The sequence below is a fragment of the Oncorhynchus kisutch genome, linkage group LG13, assembly GCF_002021735.2.
Source record: "Oncorhynchus kisutch isolate 150728-3 linkage group LG13, Okis_V2, whole genome shotgun sequence".
NCBI lineage: Eukaryota > Metazoa > Chordata > Actinopteri > Salmoniformes > Salmonidae > Oncorhynchus > Oncorhynchus kisutch.
Genome location: NC_034186.2, coordinates 31,374,707 through 31,396,741, shown reverse-complemented (window position 1 = coordinate 31,396,741; position 22,035 = coordinate 31,374,707). Strand labels below are relative to the sequence as shown.

At 41.8% G+C, this 22,035-nt stretch overlaps 1 protein-coding gene across 1 annotated transcript in view; it reads right to left on the bottom strand.

The window, feature by feature from the left end:
• The window catches only part of agbl4 (AGBL carboxypeptidase 4), a 407,773-nt gene that overhangs the window by 72,743 nt on the left and 312,995 nt on the right, over positions 1–22,035 (bottom strand). The gene's annotated exons all lie outside the window — the stretch shown is intronic.

Genomic DNA, 22,035 nt, shown 5'->3' with positions numbered 1-22,035 from the left:
AATTTTCCAAGCTGTTTAAAGGCACAGTCAACTTAGTGTATGTAAACATCTGACACACTGGAATTGTGATACAATGAATTATAAGTGAAATAATCTGTCTGTAAACAATTGTTGGAAAAATTACTTGTGTCATGTGCAAAGTATATGTCCCAAACAACTTGCCAAAACTATAGTTTGTGGAGTGGTTGAAAAACGAGTTTTAATGACTCCAACCAAAGTGTATGTAAAATTCCGACTTCAACTGTATATAAAAAAGATATTTATATATATTTTATATATATATTTACAAAAACATATATGGGGGATAAGAAATTATGCAGACGATTACATTGATGGAAACCACAATCTATCTCCAATATGAAAGCTGCCCCTGAAATAAAAATAGGCATATGTTATCGTGTCTCAGTGTAATTACATCTCTTTTTTGGCTTAGATGTCGTCAATTTGCAGTGTAAAATGTTTTCGAATTATGGTCCGTCCCCCCCGACAAAAACTCATCTGAATCTAGTTGCCTACCCCGTACTACAGTGTGCAGCTTTTCCTTTTCTTTTAGCCCATGTCATGTACAGTATACTCATGCGGACCCCTGCATTTAAACATTGTGTGATCTAATGCACAAATGGCCACTTGGTTGAGTACATATAGTACAATATGAGCCAATGTAAAAACTTCTATATACAGTACATATGACCTGATGTATCATGGTCAGCTTTATGACCCAATAACCAACATGTGCACAATGTATAAACCGTGTTCTACAGAGCTCTGGTCCCTTGCTCTGAGACATGGTGCAATCTGGGAGTGGCAGTAGAGAGGGCCGAGCTATCTGCTGCCTCCGGCTCTATGGACATGAAGATGCTGTTTGTTTCTATGAGTCTGGGTTATCTGACAGTTTTAGAGGTCTCTAATTAACATGGGCCTGGCAGGGGAGGGCACTTAATGTCACCTCCTATAATGCAGTCTCTGGGGACCAGCCGGTGACAGTGAGGAGGGACAACACTTGTCAGTTTACTCTTTGAGTGTCAGGCCCTCCACTCTCCACCCTTACAGCTACTTAAGGCCAATATCGCATTAGCCAGGGAAAAACAGATTCCCTCAGAAACAGAATGAGTTGGATTTTAACCTACGCAGCTGCATCATTGAGTTTGGTGTCTGTGTGAATAATACTAAGAGAAGGTACTTACAAGTCCACTCCTATTCAGAATCCCAGTGCTTTCTTTATTTAACCAGGTAAGTTGACTGAGGAAACATTCACAGCAACAACCTGGGGCATAGTTACAGAGGAGAGGAGACAAATGCACCAATTGTAAGCTGGGTTTGATTACGTGAGCATGATGGTCAGATTGGGAATTTAGCCAGGACACGAGGGTTAACACCCCTACTCGTACAATAAGTGCCATGGGACCTTTAGTGACCACAGAGAGTCAAGACACCTGTTTAACACCCCCCCCCCCCCCCCCTACACAGAGCAATGTCCCCAATCACTGCCCTGGGACATTGGGATATATATTTTAGACCAGATGAAAGGGTGCCTCCTACTGGCCCTCCAACACAACCTCCAGAAGCATCTGGTCTCACATCCAGGGACCAACCAGGACAAACGCCTGCTTTGCTTCAAAAGCAAGCCAGCAGTGGGATGTAGGGTGGTATGGTGCTGGTGCTCACTGAGTGAAAACATCTCATAGTCATAGAGAATTCCACAGCAGATTCAGTTGAATAAGACTTTGACGAAAATGAGTGTGAGAGAGAGAATAATTATAATCGGCCCAGCCAGGTGCTGAGCAGTGATAACATGTTCTGCTGCAGTGGTGCGGTGTGAGACCTGAGTGAAGAGGGCCCTCAGCATCCTGTTCAGGTACACACAGTCAGACAGGAGCCGAACAGGACAGAACCGCCTCAGTCTCCTCAGATTTTAAGACTCCCACAGGGCCTCCCTTCATCCTCACCCCTCATCTCAGCTGCCACAGCAGCTGATTGATAACCCTCCCCTCCTGTGGCCTTTAGCACCCACTCCTTCAGCCACTGCACAACGGCCCTCTCCCTCCCTGTCTCCTCTCCTTCCCCGGAGGAATATTTATCAGTAAGGAGGCAAGTGGCCAGTCTACCTTTCCTTTTATACACCCTTGTCCTCCTTCAAACTTTTCACTCTGCGACAAAAAACATTATGTGAAGGTAATTTGTGAGCAGTGCTTGAGCTGGGGGAAAGTGCTGAGATGTCGCAAGGTGTGCAGCAATCCATTAGCCTCAGTCAGGTCCTGAGCAGCCAGCAGGCAGAAGGACATTCCCCAACTGCAGGCTGGGTTGGGAGCTGTGCTGCAGGCCGCACTCACTGGGAGGCCCCTGAGCCTATTACTCTCTACCTGGGGGGTCCAAACACTACTTTATACACATTTGGACCAATCGTTTGGATCATAACTCATATAGTACTGGCACATTAGGCCATTTCAAAACTGAATACCAACAGGCTCAAAGACAGTTTCTATGTACAAGCCATCAGACTGCTGAACACATGAACTGGACTGACCACCTGCTCTGATTCACCACACCTTAGGACACATGCACTTACTCACGCACACACACATATACAGTTGAAGTCGGAAGTTTACATACACCTTAGCCAAATACATTTAAACTCAATTCTTCACAATTCCTGACATTTAATCCTAGTAAAAATTCCCTGTCTTAGGTCAGTTAGGATCACCACTTTATTTTAAGAATGTGAAATGTCAGAATAATAGTAGAGAGAATGATTTATTTCAGCTTTTATTTACTTCATCACATTCCCAGTGGGTCAGCAGTTTACATACACTCAATTAGTATTTGGTAGCATTGCCTTTAAATTGTTTAACTTGGGTCAAATGTTTCAGGTAGCCTTCCACAAGCTTCCCGCAATAAGTTGGGTGAATTTTGGCCCATTCCTCCTGACAGAGCTGGTGTAACTGAGTCAGGTTTGTAGGCCTCCTTGCTCGCACACACTTTTTCAGTTCTGCCCACAAATGTTCTATAGGATTGAGTTCAGGGCTTTGTGATGTCCACTCCAATACCTTGACTTTGTTGTCCTTAAGCCATTTGCCACAACTGTGGAAGTATGCTTGGGGTCATTGTCCATTTGGAAGACCCATTTGCGACCAAGCTTTAACTTTAACTGATGTCTTGAGATGTTGCTTCAATATATCCACATCATTTTCCTACCTCATGATGCCATCTATTTTAACTGATGTCTTGAGATGTTGCTTCAATATATCCACATCATTTTCCTACCTCATGATGCCATCTATTTTGTGAAGTGCACCAGTGTCCCTCCTGCAGCAAAGCACCCCCACAACATGATGCTGCCACCCCTGTGCTTCACGGTTGGGATGGTGTTCTTCAGCTTGCAAGCCTCCCCTTTTTCCTCCAAACATAACGATGGTCATTATGTCCAAACAGTCCTATTTTTGTTTCATCAGACCAGAGGACATTCCTCCAAAAAGTACGATCTTCGTCCCGAGTGGCTTCTTCCTTGCTGAGCAACCTTTCAGGGCATGTCGATATAGGACTCATTTTACTGTGGATATAGATACTTTTGTACTTGTTTCCTCCAGCATCTTCACAAGGTCCTTTGCTGTGGTTCTGGGATTGATTTGCACTTTTCGCACCAAAGTACGTTCATCTCTAGGAGACAGAACGCGTCTCCTTCCTGAGCGGTATTACGGCTGTCTGGTCCCATGGTGTTTATACTTGCGTACTATTGTTTGGACAGATGAACGTGGTACCTTCAGGAATTTGGAAGATGCTCCCAAGGATGAACCAGACTTGTGGAGGTCTACAAATTTTTTTCTGAGGTCTTGGCTGATTTCTTTTGATTTTCCCATGATGTCAAGCAAAGAGGTATGTATACCATGTGTATCCCATACATAAAACCCTTTCTGTAACTTTCTTCTTGTGTCTGCCCACCCCTCCCCCCAAAAAATAGCAGCCTCTTTATTTGAGAGGAGAGTGGTGGCGTGTCAGGTCACAGTTAATCAAGGTTTATGGTTTATTTTAACATAATGTCACAAGGCTGACACTTCACAGCTTTCGCCGACTGACAGGAACTTCTACATCTCAAGTCTTAGAAGACTGATAAGACTGAAATTGTAATACTTATCTGGCACAAAGGGATTGGTGTGGATGGTGATGGTGGCGGTAGTGATGGTCGAGAATGGAATAATTTATCATTAATTATTCACAGTCACAGGGGAGATGTCATCTTCACACAAAACTCCCAACTTTGTAGCCCTCTTAAAACCGAGAAAAGGACAAAGATAAACTCACGCAGGCTCTTTCAAAAGCAAGCGCTTGCCACTTCTTATTTGAAGTCCATTTTCTTCTCAACTCGATTTGCAATGCATGTTTCACTTGCGGCACATTAACATTTAAATAAACAAGCCAGCTAAATGGCCGATGCTGAAACTTAAAAAGAGGAAATAAATAGTTTTTTCCTCACTCTCCCTTTCTACTCTAACCCTTCCTCATCATATGAGTTTGTGTTAAGCTGAGAAAACAGTTGATGTGCCAAGGAATATAAATATGAATGCATTTCCAATCTTTACTTAAAAGGTATACATCTAATCACTAACTGATGACAATGTATATGACTCAGAAAGTTAAGTAGACATTAACACCCCCCCCCCCCCCCCACACACACACACAGACACCAACAAAACTTTGATTTGATACAGTGACCAAAGTGCATTTAAAATTGAAAAAAGGACACAAAATGGACAGCAAGACCCTTGATTATTGATGACATGGTCATACAACCAAACTACAGTACAATTACAATGTCAGTCAGCCTAACCTCGCCCAGTGTGCTCATACCTCTCCACTAAGTTTTCCAAAGTCAAGACAGCCTGTGAGAGCCATCTTGCTGTCAGAGTGCCACTGCAGTGATATCTAAATATGTACACAGAGAATGACTGCCTCAGACAAATGGCTAAACAATCAGGGTAGGGGCGTCAAATCTGCTGTTCTCGATTTAGGAACGATGCATTATTTACAGTGCCATTATTATTCTGGATTTGAGACGAGGCTTCAGTCTTAATTTCACTGTAATCAAAGTCAATGAATATTTAATCAGCATTGCTTCCAGAAACGTAGTAATGCTATTAATATAAAGCATCACAGCTCACTACAGACCTTTTCAAAGGACACAGGGATTCTGTTCGTGTATAGGCTTCTGATATACACACGCAGACAGTACTGATGGTCTGTAGGCCTACTAGGGCTATGGAGTTTCTCTTTGTTGATTGCTTTAATTTCTTTACAGATTACTTCCTTACTCAAGTTAGTTGTTGTTCTTGTATCATAAGTACTCATATCAGGGTCTTGTGTCAATGTTATAGCCCCTTAGTTATTGCACTGAACAAAAATGTAAATGCAAACATAAAAAGTGTTGGTCCCATGTTTCATGAGCTGAAATAAAAGATCCCAGAAATGTGTGATGTAAACTCAGCAAAAAAAGAAACGTTCCTTTTTCAGGACCCTGTCTTTCAAAGATAATTCGTAAAAATCCAAAATAACTTCACAGATCTTCATTGTAAAGGGTTTTAACACTGTTTCCCATGCTTGTTCAATGAACCATAAACAATTAATGAACATGCACCGGTGGAACGGTCGTTAAGACACTAACAGCTTACAGACGGTAGGCAATTAAGGTCAAAGTCATGAAAACTTAGAACACTAAAGAGGCCTTTCTACTGATTCTGAAAAACACCAAAAGAAAGATGCCCAGGGTCCCTGCTCATCTGCTCAATTGAAATGTCCGTCCAGTGAGACGCCTAACACAGCGCTATTGGGAGACAGGACAGACACACAATCCCTTCATCAGTGCTCAGACTGTCCGCAATAGGTTGAGAGAGGCTGGACTGAGGACTTGCAGGCCTGATGTAAGGCAGGTCCTCATCAGACATCACCAGAAACAACGTCACCTATGGGCACAAACCCACCGTCGCTGGACCAGACAGGACTGGCAGAAAGTGCTCTTCATTGACGAGTCACGGTTTTGTCTCAACAGGGGTGATGGTCAGATTCGCGTTTATCGTCGAAGGAATGAGCGTTACACCGAAGCCTGTACTCTGGAGCGGGATCGATTCGGAGTTCATCATGGTCTGGGGCGGTGTGTCACAGCATCATCGGACTGAGTTTGTTTTCATTACAGGCAATCTCAACGCTGTGCATTACAGGGAAGACATCCTCCTCCTTCATGTGGTACCCTTCCTGCAGGCTCATCCTGACATGACCCTCCTGTATGACAATGCCACCAGCCATACTGCTCGTTCTGTGGGTGATTTCCTGCAAGACAGGAATGTCAGTGTTCTGCCATGGCCAGCGAAGAGCCCGGATCTCAATCCCATTAAGCACGTCTGGGACCTGTTGGATCCGAGGGTGAGAGCTAGGGCCATTCCCCCCAGAAATGTCTGGGAACTTGCAGGTGCCTTGGTGGAAGAGTGGGGTAAACTCTCACAGCAAGAACGGGCAAATCTGGTGCAATCCATGAGGAGGAGATGCACTGCAGTACTTAATGAAGCTGGTGGCCACACCAGATACTGACTGTTACTTTTGATTTTGACCCCCCTTTGTTCAGGGACACATTATTCCATTTCTGTCAGTCACATGTCTCTGGAACTTGTTCAGTTTATGTCTCAGTTGTTGAATCTTCTTACAGTTGAAGTCGGAAGTTTACATACACTTAGGTTGGCGTCATTAAAACTAGTTTTTCAACCACTCAAAAACAAATTTTTCAACCAAATTTCTTGTTAACAAACTATAGTTTTTGCAAGTCGGTTAGGACATCTACTTTGTGCATGACACAAGTAATTCTTCCAACAAGTGTTTACAGACAGATTTTTCACTTATAATTCACTGTATCACAATTCCAGTGGGTCAGAAGTTCACATACACTAAATTGACTGTGCCTTTAAACAGCTTGGAAAATTCTGTCACGCTTTAGAAGCTTCTGATAGGCTAATTGACATCATTTGGAGGCACATTTGGAGGTGTACCTGTGTATGTATTTCAAGGCCTACCTTCAAACTCAGTGCCTCTTTGCTTGACATAATGGGGAAATCAAAATGAATCAGCCAAGACCTCAGATTTTCTTTTTAAATTCCTCATGTGAAGAACCCACTCCAAGAGGCCTTTCTACTGACTTGAAAGTCTGGTTCATCCTTGGGAGCAATTTCCAAATGCCTGAAGGTACCACGTTCGTCTGTACAAACAATAGTATGAAAGTATAAACACTATGGGACACCAGCCGTCATACCACTCAGGAAGGATACGCGTTCTGTCTCCTAGAGATGAACGTACTTTGGTGTGAAAAGTGCAAATCAATCCCAGAACAACAGCAAAGGACCCTGTGAAGACGCTGGAGGAAACAGGTAAAAAAGTATCCATATCCACAGTAAAACGAGTCCTACATCAACATAACCTGAAAGGTTACACATGTTTACACATGTTACGTTTGCTGAAAATAAATGCAGTTGACAGTGAGAGGACGTTTCTTTTTTGCTGAGTTTATCACGGCTCATCTCTATTAGTCTGCCTGCCTGGTTTTACAACTCCAGTCAAAGTTGCTGTCGGGCTCCCGAGTGGCACAGCGGTATAAGTCACAAATGCTCTCCATCCAACCTCACTGAGCTCGAGCTGTTTTGCAAGGAGGAATGGGAAAACATTTCAGTCTCTCGATGTGCAAAACTGATAGAGACATACCCCAAGCGACTTACAGCTGTAATCGCAGCAAAAGGTGGCGCTACAAAGTATTAACTTAAGGGGGCTGAATAATTTTGCACGCCCAATTTTTCAGTTTTTGATTTGTTAAAAAAGTTTGAAATATCCAATAAATGTCGTTCCACTTCATGATTGTGTCCCACTTGTTGTTGATTCTTCACAAAAAAATACAGTTTTATATCTTTATGTTTGAAGCCTGAAATGTGGCAAAGGTCGCAAAGTTCAAGGGGGCCAAATACTTTCGCAAGGCACTGTATCAGAATTTCAGCATGCTTATAGGGAAGGACACTCAACAAGCACTGCACTTACACCAATGACTGATGATTGGCTGAGAGAAATGGATGATAAAATGATTGTGGGGACTGTCTTGTTAGACTTCAGTGCCGTTTTTGACATTGACATAGTCTGCTGCCCGAAAAACACATGTGTTATGGCTTTACACCCCCTGCTATAATGTAGATAAAGAGTTACTTGTCTAACAGAACACAGAGGGTGTTCTTTAATGGAAGCCTCTCAAATATAATCCAGTTAGAATCAGGAATTCCCCAGGGTAGCTGTTTAGGCCCCTTGCATTTTTCAAATTTACTAACGACATGCCACTAACTTTGAGTAAAGCCAGAGTGTCTATGTATACAGATGACTCAACACTATACACGTCAGCTACTACAGCGACTGAAATGAATGCATCTCTCAACAAAGAGCTGCCGTTAGTTTCAGAGGAATAAGTTAGCCCTAAATATTTCTAAAACTAAAAGCAAACCTCAACTAAACCTCAACTAAATCTTGTAATATATCATGTGGAAATTGAGCAAGTTTAGATTACTAAACTGCTTGGAGTAACCCCAGATTGTAAACTGTCATGGTCAAAACATATTGATGCAGTAGTAGCTGTCCTTTGGTCTGATGAGTCCAAATTTGAGATTTTTGGTTCCAACCGCCATGTCTTTGTGACGCAGAGTAGGTGAACGGATGATCTCTGCATGTGTGGTTCCCACCCTGAAGCATGGAGGAGGTGTGATGGTGCATTGAAGGTGACACTGTATGTGATTTATTTAGAGTTCAAGGCCCCACTACTCCATGCGTTCTGGTTTGCGCTTAGTGGGACTATCATTTGTTTTTCAACAGGACAATGACCCAACACACCTCCAGGCTGTAAAAGGGCTATTTGACCAAGAAGGAGAGTGATGGAGTGCTGCATCAGATGATCTGGCCTTCACAATCACCTGACCTCAACCCCATAGAATAGCCTTCATTTCTCAGCACAAGAATAGACTGACGAGTTTCAGACGTTCTTTGTTTCTGGCCATTTTGAGCCTGTAACCGAACCCACAAATGCTGATGCTCCAGATACTCAACTAGTCTAAAGAAGGCCCGTTTTATTGCTTCTTAATCAGCACAACAGTTTTCAGCTGTGCTAACATAATTGCAAAAGGGTTTTCTAATGATCAATTAGAATTTTAAAATGATAAACTTGGATTAGCTAACACAGGAGTGATGGTTGCTGATAATGGGCCTCTGTACGCCTATGTAGATATTCAATTAAAAATCTGCCGTTTCCAGCTACAATAGTCATTTACAACATTAACAATGTCTACACTGTATTTCTGATCAATTTGATGTTATTTTAAAGGACAAAAAATGTGATTTTCTTTCAAAACAAGGACATTTTAAGTGACCCCAAACTTTTGAACGGTAGTGTATATCAACTTCCTATCAATGTATCATCAATTCAACAGATATTCAGGCAGGCAGTAAGTGACCTCCATATGGCTGACACGTTGTCTATCATTAGAGTCATTGTTGAGGCTGTCAGTGGGTTGTCATGAATATCTAGTCGGGGGAGCTGCCCAATATTCCCTTTGTCTCTCATGACAGAGGCGGGCAGATTTGATCTTATACAAATTGATTGCCCTTGAAATGTGACAAAATTGCTTAGCAAGTAACAAGCTATATTTACTGCATTATATAATATAATCATTAAAATTATATTACAACAATTAGTTAATTTCCATTATAAACACTATCCACAGAGAGAGAGAGAGGGAGAGAGAGAGTGAGAAATAGGGTGGGTGAGAGACTGATGGAGGGTGAGAGAGCGTTGATAGAGGACAGTAGAGAGGAGAATACACAGGCAGGAATATTAAACAGCTGTGGTGATTAGCATCGCGGCAGAGTGGCCCCGTGACAGTGACATTGGCCGTCAATGTCAGACCCCTTTGTGGAGTTTCACCACAATGTTCTTCATTTGTGCCATAATTAGCTTAAACGCTCCAAGAATGAAAAATTCATGATCACTTTGGATTTTTTAATTGAGGGAACATTATGCATTAATCGAAGCCATTTTAAAGCCTTCTGCTCAAGAAAAAGAGAGAGTAATCCAAAGGAAGGTAAGGTGTCTGATCCACCTAACCCATTTCCTTTTAAATAAGGCCAATTTGTGAGAATGTGAGACTCCATGGACATATGGTCCCGCACAGACGCCAAACCTCCTCAACATTTCATTCTAGTGTGTGTGTGTGTGTGTGTGTGTGTGTGTGTGTGTGTGTGCGCGCGTGGGAGAGGGAGAGAAGCATAAGAGACTCATCTTTTTAGAACATCTCATTTTTACATCATTCTCTGTATTCAATATTATATGAGACACAAGAGACTGTGTCCATGGCGCTGCGGGAGGTAGTGTTAAGACTGACATCCTCTCTGTTACCCTCTGGGGATGAGAGGCTGGCTAGAGGGCATCTCAGTCACACTGGCCCCCATAGGAGAACGTCTCCAGACACCTCTTCCATGGACACCAGGACCACCATGGATGGATTGGGGGAGAGAGAGAGATTTTAACCTGATTGCTTGATTGGCATGCTTAACCATGCACATGATTTGATGACTTTGAAGACCAATGGCAGAATTCATTATAAGAATCTCATTGTCTGTTAACCCTGGAGTTTATTTACTAACATGAAAAAAAGAGCAGCACAAAAATAAATTACTCAGAACAAAAAGCAAACGCTTCGACAACATTAGCTGGATCAATGTGTACGCATCAATATAGTATAACCATAAAATAATATTTACTGTTGCAAGATTTCACTCAATGATTAGTCACTGTGATCTGGAAAAGTAATGTATACCTGTCAGTAAATACTATAAGTGAATACCAATCATCCACAATAGTACTTAGAGCTAAAACCCCTCTACTGTGCACTCATACAGATGATTTTGAGGGATTTTGATTATATTGGGGAAAAAACAAAACAAAGACAACATATGTGGAAGTCTTTCACATGGAATCTTGAGCATTGAGTTTGAAACAACTGGATAGTTGAGATCAGAACCATAGGAGAAGGCGGCAGCTGTCTGTAGGTTCAGTAACAATATGGACACATGGGGTATGTACCTCACCAGGGCTGCAAATTGGACAAAAACAGATTCCTCTCCTACAGGCTTTTTCAACGGTATGGCAGATGCATGACTACTTACTGTCTGTGTAGCCAGTAATAGTCTCCCATATGATACATAGTATTAACCGCTCTACTGACTCCACACGCAGAGACACTGCTGTGCTTCAAGACTGTCAAAAGACCACCAGTTTATTATGGAGTGGGTTCTTCACATGAGGAATTCTAAATAGATGCCTGCAGGACTATTTATCTCTACACACTCTCCATTACCTTCTGTCTCCATAACTTGTGTCCCCCTCCGGCTAGAGCATTTGTCCCAGAATCGGCCCAATTAAGCCCACTCCCAGGTAAGGGATGAAATGTGAAGCGTCGGTAGGTGCTGACTGAAGTAGGCGGCCGGGGCCTAGCTATCTGACAGCACATCAAAGGGAGTCTGATGGACGTTAGCCTGGGAGCAGCAGCGCTGATTAAACCAGTCCGTGTCGGAGCTGACACCTCTCCAGACTCCCACCCGTCACCAATGGCAGCTCAAGCGCTGAGAGTGAAATAGTGTTCAGGGTCACCAAGGTTTTTAATGATGTGAAAGCAGGCATACATTTTGAGGTGCCACTCACCCCTCTGCTCTATAACACCCCCTCTCTCCTTCTCCAATTGTCTCAAAATAGCATGATTTAACCGCCAAAGCTAAGGATTCCAGTGGTCACACACAGTGTGCTTAGAAATAATAGTTGACTCCTTCTGTCACTATTTTCACTAATAATGAATAAGGGATCCTTCAACTGGGTGGTCTAACTGAAAGGCAGCAGACAGGTCACACCAAACTGGCCAAACAGAATTAAACCATATGACTGAACTTCCCTCTATGAGGCCTGGTCTAAATAGAACAGTGGAGCTGATCACCGCTGCCAGGTTTCTATTCATACTCTCATTATCTTGAGAACTGCTGATGGTAGAATGAGACTCAGGCTTTCATAGCAAATGTCACATCAGCCTCTTCCTACTATTGTGAATGTTAATTTAGATATCCAAATAGGCAACGGTTTCTGAGAGGGAACAAAGGCCTAGCACAATTTTTTTTCAGATCCTGTTGATTATACTGCAGATATCATGTAATGTATTGGTCAAGACTGTGGTCATATTTGTTCAAATGCAAGGTATAGTATGTAGACCTGTTGTCACTGTTGTCTTAAACACAGGTTTTTAAAACCAACAGCAATATAAAGGGATTTAAATGAATACCCTACAATGTGTAATGTAAACAGTGTTTAAGATGAATGTGTCTCCAGTACTGCAGCGGTGACTAAAAGGACACAGTATACCGACACTTGGTTGCAGGAGGCAGAGCCCAGCCCTGGCTGTTCCTCCTAGGCCAATCCATCATTACTACACTGAATCATCTCATTGTCAATAACGGATGCAGCAATACATTACAGGCATGTGGCAACTGTTAGCGTTAATGACATTGAGCAGTCCCCTTGGGCAGAGAAAAAGCCTAGCTGCACAACACATTGCTTAGTAAGGCAATAATACATGGAATGCATTATGAGGCAAACAGAAAGGGCTTGCTCACAAGGAGTGCCATTTCACCACCATATTTAACAATATACAAAATACTAATTCAATGCAAAACAGCCCGAAAATCTGTCCCCCCCACCACCACCCACAACATTGTAAAAGATTGAGATTCTCAATCGCTGCAATAATTGCTCGTTTAATATTACACTGGAGCTTTGACATTGTCATACATTCTAAAGCCCTAGTATTGCCAGATTTTCTTGTTTTTGTGTACCACTGCAGCATGTGGGCTGATATTAACTTCCCGTCTCCCCAATAAATCAGAGAGCCCCTGTCCGCTTATCTCTGGCTGACACCCAGATCAATCTGCCTTTTAATCCCCAGCCCACTCCGCCTCGTGTGAAACCAGCACATCAGACACAGCCCGCCAGCCTGTGTCCCATATCCAAAGTCAAAGCTCCAGGAAGAGATGGGGAGCGAGGATTGATCTCAGCGGTGATAGGAAAAGAATTCAGAGTGCATACAGAGCTTATGTGTGATCTACTGTAAAATGCCATAATGCTAATCTAAATACCAAACAAGGTGTCTAATTTGCGTATGCTACGCTCAGCAGAGCTGTGATGTATCACTGGGCCCATCTCTATTTGTCTGCCTGCTTGGTTTCACAACTCCAGTCAAAGTTGCTGTCAACAACAAAAGACTGACAAAGTTAGACTATTTTCTGAGCTTGAGACTCGGGTAGGTTTGTTTTTAAGCTATTTTTTCATAAACATACATAAACCTACATTTATTTAACCTATATTTAACTAGGCCAATAAGTTAGAGACAGAATGCTAAATAAAATGACATCTTTAACTCTCTACTCCACACATTTAGGTTTTTCCAAGATATAGGCATTCTGATAATGCTGTACCATGAGGATACTAAAACACTAAGGAAAATCAGATATTTTCAGAACATTTATTAAGTGAACCTGGTAGAAACAAGCCCTCATTTCATAAGATAATACAAGTTGGGCATAAACTAGTATTTCACTGCCTCTCAAACCTGATTCTTGGGGCCCATTCTTACTCGCTGTCACTGTCCTCAAGCTAACTGTCCTCACTATCAGAGGGTATGATCCTAACTGCTCAATTAGGCTCCTTTGGCCCATAGAATTTGACCCTGTGAATGTCAGTGGATATGTTGGAATAAACATTGATCAAGGCCATCATTTTACATCAAATGTTATATGATATTGTCCTGAAAAGTAGGCTAACTGCACAACTTTGTCCTGAAGCAACAACAAAAAAGTAGCCTAACTGCACTTGACCTGACGCAATAATACTTTCGGTGTTCCTCAAGGTTCTGTTTTAGGACCACTATTGTTTTCACTATATATTTTACCTCTTGGGGATGTCATTTGAAAACATTATGTTAACTTTTACTGCTATGCGGATGACACACAGCTGTACATTTCGATGAAACATGGTGAATCCCCAAAATTGCCCTCCCTGGAATCCCGTGTTTCATACATAAGGAAGTGGATGGCTGCAAACGTTCTACTTTTAAACTCGGACAAAACAGAGATGCTTGTTCTAGGTCCCAAGAAACAAAGAGATCTTCTGTTGAATCTGACAATTAATCTTGATGGTTGTACAGTCGTCTCAAATAAAACAGTGAAGGACCTCGGCATTACTCTGGACCCTGATCTCTCTTTTGACGAACATATCAAGACTGTTTCAAGGACAGCTTTTTTCCATCTATGTAACATTGCAAAAATCAGAAATGTTCTGTCCAAAAATGATGCAGAAAAATGTATCCATGCTTTTGTCACTTCTAGGTTAGACTACTGCAATGCTCTACTTTCTGGCTACCCGGATAAAGCACTAAATAAACTTCAGTTAGTGCTAAATACGGCTGCTAGAATGCTGAATAGAACCAAAAGATTATCATATTACTCCAGTGCTAGCCTCCCTCCACTGGCTTCCTGTTAAGGCAAAGGCTGATTTCAAGGTTTTACTGCTAACCTACAAAGCATTACATGGGCTTGCTCCTACCCAGCTTTCTGATTTGGATCCTGCTGTACATACCTACACATACTTTACGGTCACAAGACACAGGCCTCCTAATTGTTCCTAGAATTTCTAAGCAAACAGCTTGAGGCAGGGCTTTCTCCTGTAAAGCTCAATTTTTATGGAATGGTCTGCCTACCCATGTGAGAGACAGACTCGGTCTCAACCTTTAAGTCTTTATTGAAGATTCATCTCAGTAGGTCCTATGATTGAGTGTAGTCTGGCCCAGGAGTGTGAAGGTGAACGGAAAGGCACTGGAGCAACGAACCGCCCTTGCTGTCTCTGCCTAGCCGGTTCCCCTCTCTCCACTGGGATTCTCTGCCTCTAACCCTATTACAGGGACTGAGTCACTGGCTTACTGGTGCTCTTCCATGCCGTCCCTAGGAGGGTTGCGTCACTTGAGTGGGTTGAGTCACTAACGTGGTCTTCCTGTCTGGGTTGTGCCCCCCCTTAGGTTGTGCCCCTCCTGTCTCAGCCTCCAGTATTTATGCTGCAGTAGTTTGTGTCGGGGGGCTAGGGTAAGTCTGTTATATCTGGAGCATTTCTCCCGTCTTATCCGGTGTCCTGTGTTAATTTAAGTATGCTCTCTCTAATTCTCTCTTTAGGAGGACCTGAGCCCTAGGACCATGCCTCAGGACTACCTGGCATGATGACTCCTTGCTGTCCCCAATCCACCTGGCCATGCTGCTGCTCCAGTTTCAACTATTCTGCCTGAGGCTATGGAACCCTGACCTGTTCACCGGACATGCTACCTATCCCAGACCTGCTGTTTTCAACTCTCTAGAGACAGCAGGAGAGAATTACTCTCAATGATCGGATATGAAAAGCCAACTGACATTTACTCCTGAGATGCTGACCTGTTGCACCCTCGACAACTACTGTTATAAATAATAATTATCTTGGCCATATTATACATCTTGGCCATATTCTGTTATAATCTCCACCCGGCACAGCCAGAAGAGGACTGGCCACCCCTCATAGCCTGGTTCCTCTCTAGGTTTCGGCCTTTCTAGGGAGTTTTTCCTAGCCACCGTTCTTCTACACCTGCAACACCTGCTCTTTCCACGACAGACTGACCAGGTGAATACAACAGCTATGATCACTTATTTATGTCAATTGTTAAATCTACTTCAAATCAATGTAGAGGAAGGGGAGGAGACAGGTTAAATAAGACAATTGGAGACAGGTTAAATGAGACAATTGAGACATGGATTGTGAATGGGCAAGACAAAAGATTTAAGAGCCTTTGAACCACAGGAGGTTGGTGGCACCTTAATTGGGAAGGATAAACTCATGGTAATTGCTGGAGTGCAATTAGTGGAATGGATCCATTTGATCGTTTTATTTAACCAGGCAAGTCAGTTAAGAACAAATTCTTATTTACAATGACAGCCTACACCGAACAAACCCAGACAACGCTTGGCCAATTGTCCGCCGCATGGGGCTCCCAATCATGGCTGGTTGTGATACAGCCTGGATTTGAACCATGGTGTCTGTAGTGACGCTTCTAGCACGGAGATGCAGTACCTTACACCGCTGCGCCACTCAGGAGCTGTTTGAAAAGTCTGCCTGAAATTTCTCCTGTTTGGCGAGATTAAGTTTGGGCTTGCCTGGTGTTATCACCAGGCGACAAATTAGTTAATAGACCAATAGAGTTACAGAACTCTCTTCCAATAACATCTAGTTTTCCCCTCCCCACTCAAACCATTCCCACAGTCCTAGCAAAATTCTTGCTTGAGAAGTAAGTCATTTGTTTCTTTTTGACAATTTTATTTGAAAACAACAATTATGTACCTTACTGTGATTGTTACCCAGAAATGATTTTATCTTTGGATAAAAACATCTGCATTGGTCCTTTAAGTTTAAAGGGCAACGGTGTGCAATGGAAAAAGAGCCATGAGTCAAATGTTCTGGTAGAATAAAAGTCTGGATTTATTTTGTTGATCTGTACATTGAACAGGTGTACCTGGACCGCATCAAACACACATTTATGCTAAGCGTCAAAATCGGTTGCATGGCAGAGGTGTGACCGATTTGCAAGGACATGTATATTTATAACATTTTCTTTCTGTACGACACCTTTTGGGGTTGTTGACTGAGGGTCTCACTCCCTCCCTAGGACACACTGATGAGGCCACACCCCCTTCCCAAGGACAAATTCACAGATCTTGGCTCCGCACACCACCTTACACAAGAATATGTATGATCTCAAAAACTAGACTGTTCCTGAAACCTGTATCTCTGACTCCAAGAAAAGACCACATGACTACAGCAGAGCCACCGATGGAGTACATATACACAGAGTACATATAATGTTCATAGATCTATGGTTCTGGTTCACAGCCTTTGAGCATGTTCGCAATTATTTATATATATTTATGAATTTGTTTATTGGCTCCCCATTAGCTTTTGCAGAAGCTACTCTTCCTGACTGCTGGGGTCAGGAAGAGTAGCAAGAATGAAGAAGATCAACAAGAAGTGAAACAAAACTTGTGATTGATTGCGATTCCAATTTTCAGAGGTGAAATTTATGCATTTTCATACCCACCTATAAAATATTTTTACAAGATGTAAAAAAATTTGGAGCACATTTAATATTCTCTGAGATAAATTCACAATCCAATCCAACCCAATATTGAATTTTCAGCTAAATACTAGACACTGCTTAGAAATAACCTTATACTGTAACTGCAATCTGTCTGTAGAAGTGTTGTCACAGCATTGACCTGTGGATAACCAAACATTTACTGAGGACCAAATCTCTCTTATACAACTGCCCAGTCCAGTTAGAAAATGGTTTTAGCACAACTGCCCATGAAGCCAATATGCAACAAGCGAATAGCAGTATTTGGTTAAATGGTGATCTGAGATCAAGTCAAAATCTGAAGCAAGCTCAAATTGTCCAATTCCTAAGTATGCAGATAACTGCTAAAAATATATTTTAAGATGAACTAGGACTTGACTTAAAAACAACACCAGAGTTGATTTTGCTACAACCAGAATGTATGATTTAAAGAATAAGAAATTTGTCTTGTCGTTGATTTTGGGATCACCAACCTGAATAAACAGCTTAATGAGAATACAAACATAGAAAAAATTAGCACCATTTGAGGTAAGAGACACAGATCAGTTAATCTGTTTGCTGGTAGCACCATCAACCATGAAAATCTCAGAAAGTGACGTAAAACACCCATCAAAGTTACAGCATAGCAATGATTTGAAATATATATTTGGAGACAACTGGGCATCCCTTGACAGTCACATCTTTAGTAAGCAGGTTAGAAAACAGATTTCCCAATAATGATATCAACTGTGTAGTATTGAGGTTACGAGTTTACATATACATGTGGAAAGGAGTTACCAGTAAGGTATTTTCCTATAGTATTTTAAATATATACATCACACAGACACAAGAGTAGCAATGAGGTAGGGTGGTGATGCTAGATGAAGTATACCTGGCTAATGGATTGTAGAATAAAGCTACATGTAAAGATGTGCAAGAATACATTTTTTAAAATTACATAACAAAAAACATTAATTTAGTGTAAGCTTGACATTTTATCTGAGGTGAGTACATTGGGCCTCATGGATCAGACAGCCAGACCGAGAGTGCAGTAAGACATGCTGACAGTCCATGACTCACTGCCATAGTGAGGATATGACAAATTAATCTTATTTTTGGAAAACCTCATATCCACTTCAAACCTAAGGAAGTGTTGTCACTACGTCTAGTGGCAGTGATAGTACTGTAGTAGGAACACTGGGCAGTTTGGAGGGTTAAACCTGGACTGGTCCTCAGCATCAGAGACATAACATCTTTTCATGAACTGGTCAGGTGACAATATAGTCCAATATTAATCACTGTTTAACCACACAACCTGTTTTGGCATCAGAAAACAAATGAGTACACAACAATAACATGTCACAGGAATTCATCGCAGTCCACACAGCAGAACCGTTTCACACACAACCTAAAAGCTTTAAACATATGCATTGTAATACATAATGCATAAGGACCCGACAGGACCATGTTGATTACTACAGAAATTATAGCAGGACATCTACATTAGGGAGAATAAAAAGATTTAAAAAAAAAAATATATATATACAGTCTCTGTGGTAACTTAGATAACTCTGGACTAAACTTGGCAAGGGTAGTTTTTGTGCAAGTTCAAACCCAGCCTATTTCCTCACCAGCTTTCCCCACTACATCGTCAGCATTCAATACTTTGTCTTACTATTACCACTCATCCACAACAACACTCAATATATCCAGCACCGCTACACATTCAGTTAAGAGCACACAATCCATTCTTAATGCACATCTCCATTGCCAAGGTCCTTGAATTTGTGAATCACATTAGATGAAATAGCACAGTACAGTCCTTGTTTGTTTGATATGTCAACCCACCCAATTCCCCATCCCCAGTCAGTTCCCATGCTATCTGTTTGTACTGAGCTGATGGAGTCTGCCATCCCTGTGTCTCAGAGCTGCCCTTCCCTGCTCTATAGCCATTCCAACACATTATCCTGTCTGGTAACACAGATGGATCCCATGTTTAACCACTAGCGATAGCTTGGCATCTAGTGCAGCCTGGGGTTCAGCGTGATTCTACTGTCAATAACAGCAAAGCTGCAACATGACATGGCGGGCCATAAAGGGACCAATGGCTGTGAGGGCTGAGTGACGACAAGCTATGTATTGTCTAGTAAATGGCCGTGCTCACCTTAACCATAAGCTGTCCAAACAGAGAGGGAGGGGCCGGTTATAAAACGGGGCTTTTTTCTGAACTAATCCTCCGCACCACAAAATACAGGGAATGCGCAATTTCTCAGATTTGAACATTTGTTTGACAAAAATAACAGTGGACTGAAAAGGGCTGTAGATTATTTTTTGGCAATCATTCAACCAGGATATCATTCCAGCAGAACTTCCAGTGTTCCCAGCGTCCCACTCCCTAGTCTGCGTCTTAACCAATCACATCATTTAAATAATAGGGTCAATTCAAAGCACATAAAAATAACTGTCAAACATGGAAACAACGGGACAAGAGAGCAGCAGACAAGATTATCTTAACATTTTGAACAACTATTATGCAGTTCCTCTGCAGAATTATATCGTCTGGCTCAAAGGAAGTTGCTTTAAAAAACAAAACATCTTTGTTTTACACATTAGTTTGAGGTCTAAAGCTTATTCCAACATCTGTGGAGTGGCAGGTGGGAGGGAATAGGCTAAACCTGGGGAATATAAAGCAGTAAGTGCCAGTGGCATTGCTTACTAAGGACCACTCTTCACACTTATTCAGTTCATACAAATAGCAAACCAGAACTCAAATATATAATACATTGATTGTTAGTTGTCTTATTTCCATTTTGCAAACAATCCATTTCTTTGGAAATAGACAATCGGTCACAAGAGATTTAAAGTGCATTCAATGATTGATTTGCTAGTCTGACCAATCCTTAAAACAGGGGAAACATAAGATATGTCAGAGTGTTGTGAGTTTAGATGCTCCTGATATACATTTTGGATACAACATCAAGCTTAAAGCCAACAATGATTACAAAAATAAACAAACATAAAAATAAATCACCAAGTAACAAAGGAATTGCAATGTCAATTAACAAGACAGACAAAGACCGAAAAGGTATTTAACATGGTAACGTGTAAGTTGGACTAAAAACTGAAAATCCACGATGTGAAAAAAAATTACTGGTTATATACACACTAAAATATCCCCACATATGGTAGCTTAACAAAAGGTTGACCGAATGGTAAGAACTATAAAGAAAAACCATAGACAGACACACAAACAAAAATAGAAAGTGATGAGACAAAAAGGCTTGACAGGCAGACCTGCAGGTGATTCACAGTTACCCACATGGTCACAGTTGAGAATTCAATCTGCAGCATTTAATTCCAGATCGCAGACAGCCAGACAAGCCGTTTGGGGAAAAACAAAGAAGACATTTGAAAAGTTCTGATGGCATGTCATTCGAAGTTGTCACTATACCTTATTTCATTCCAAGTGGTGTGCCTCAAAAAAAGAGGGCTGTGAGAGAGCAGGAAGTTGGCTTAATCAAGGCCCACAGGGATCAAGACTAACACTGGCCGCTGCAGACAGCTTTACCTACAGCCACACACAGTATCTGGCAACTTTTCACATTCAGACACCAAAGTGCATTTTAAAGCTATATCAGCTTTACTTTACAATCACAGCTTACTAGAAAACTTGAGGACACAGTCCCCAATAATTGCCATATTCTAAGGCCTTTCTCCAAAACAGTTTAATGACCTGCAGGACAGTTTGAATAAAATAACTTATACAACAATGACACTTACAGTTGAAGTCTGAAGTTTACATACACTTAGGTTGGAGTCATTAAAACTCATTTTTCAACCACTCCACAATTTTCTTGTTAACAAACTATAGTTTTGGCAAGTCGGTTAGGACATCTACTTTGTGCATGATTTTTCCAACAATTGTTTACAGACAAGATAATTTCACTTATAATTCATTGTATCATAATTCCAGTGGGTCAGAAGTTTACAAACAGTATGGTGACTGTGCCTTTAAACAGCTCGGAAAGTTCCAGAAAATTATGTTATGTCTTTAGAAGCTTCTGATAGGCTAATTGACATAATTTGAGTTGATTGGAGGTGTACCTGTGGAATTATTTCAAGACCTACCTTCAAACTCAGTGCCTCTTTGCTTGACATCATGGGAAAATCAAAAGAAAATCAGCCAAGACCTCAGAAAAACAATTGCAGATGTCCACAAATCTGGTTCATCCTTGGGAGCAATTTCCAAACGCCTGAAGGTACCACGTTCATCTGTACAAACAATAGTACGAAAATATAAACACCATGGGACCACGCAGCCGTAATACCACTCAGGAAGGAGATGTGTTCTGTCTCCTAGAGATGAACGTACTTTGGTGTGAAAAGATCAAGTCAATCCCAGAACAACAGCAAAGGAACTTGTGAAGATGCTGGAGGAAACAGGGACAAAAGTATCTATATCCACAGTAAAACAAGTACTATATCGACATAACCTGAAAGGCCGCTCAGCAAGGAAGAAGCCACTGCTCCAAAACCGCCATAAAAAAGCCAGACTACGGTTTGCAACTGCACATGGGGACAAAGATCGTACTTTCTGGATAAATGTCCTCTGGTCTGATGAAACAAAAATAGAACTGTTTGGCATAATGACCATCGTTATGTTTGGAGGAAAAAGGGGAAGGCTTACAAGCCGAAGAACACCATCCCAATCATGAAGCACGAGGGTGTTGTGGGGTGCTTTGCTGCAGGAGGGGACTGGTGC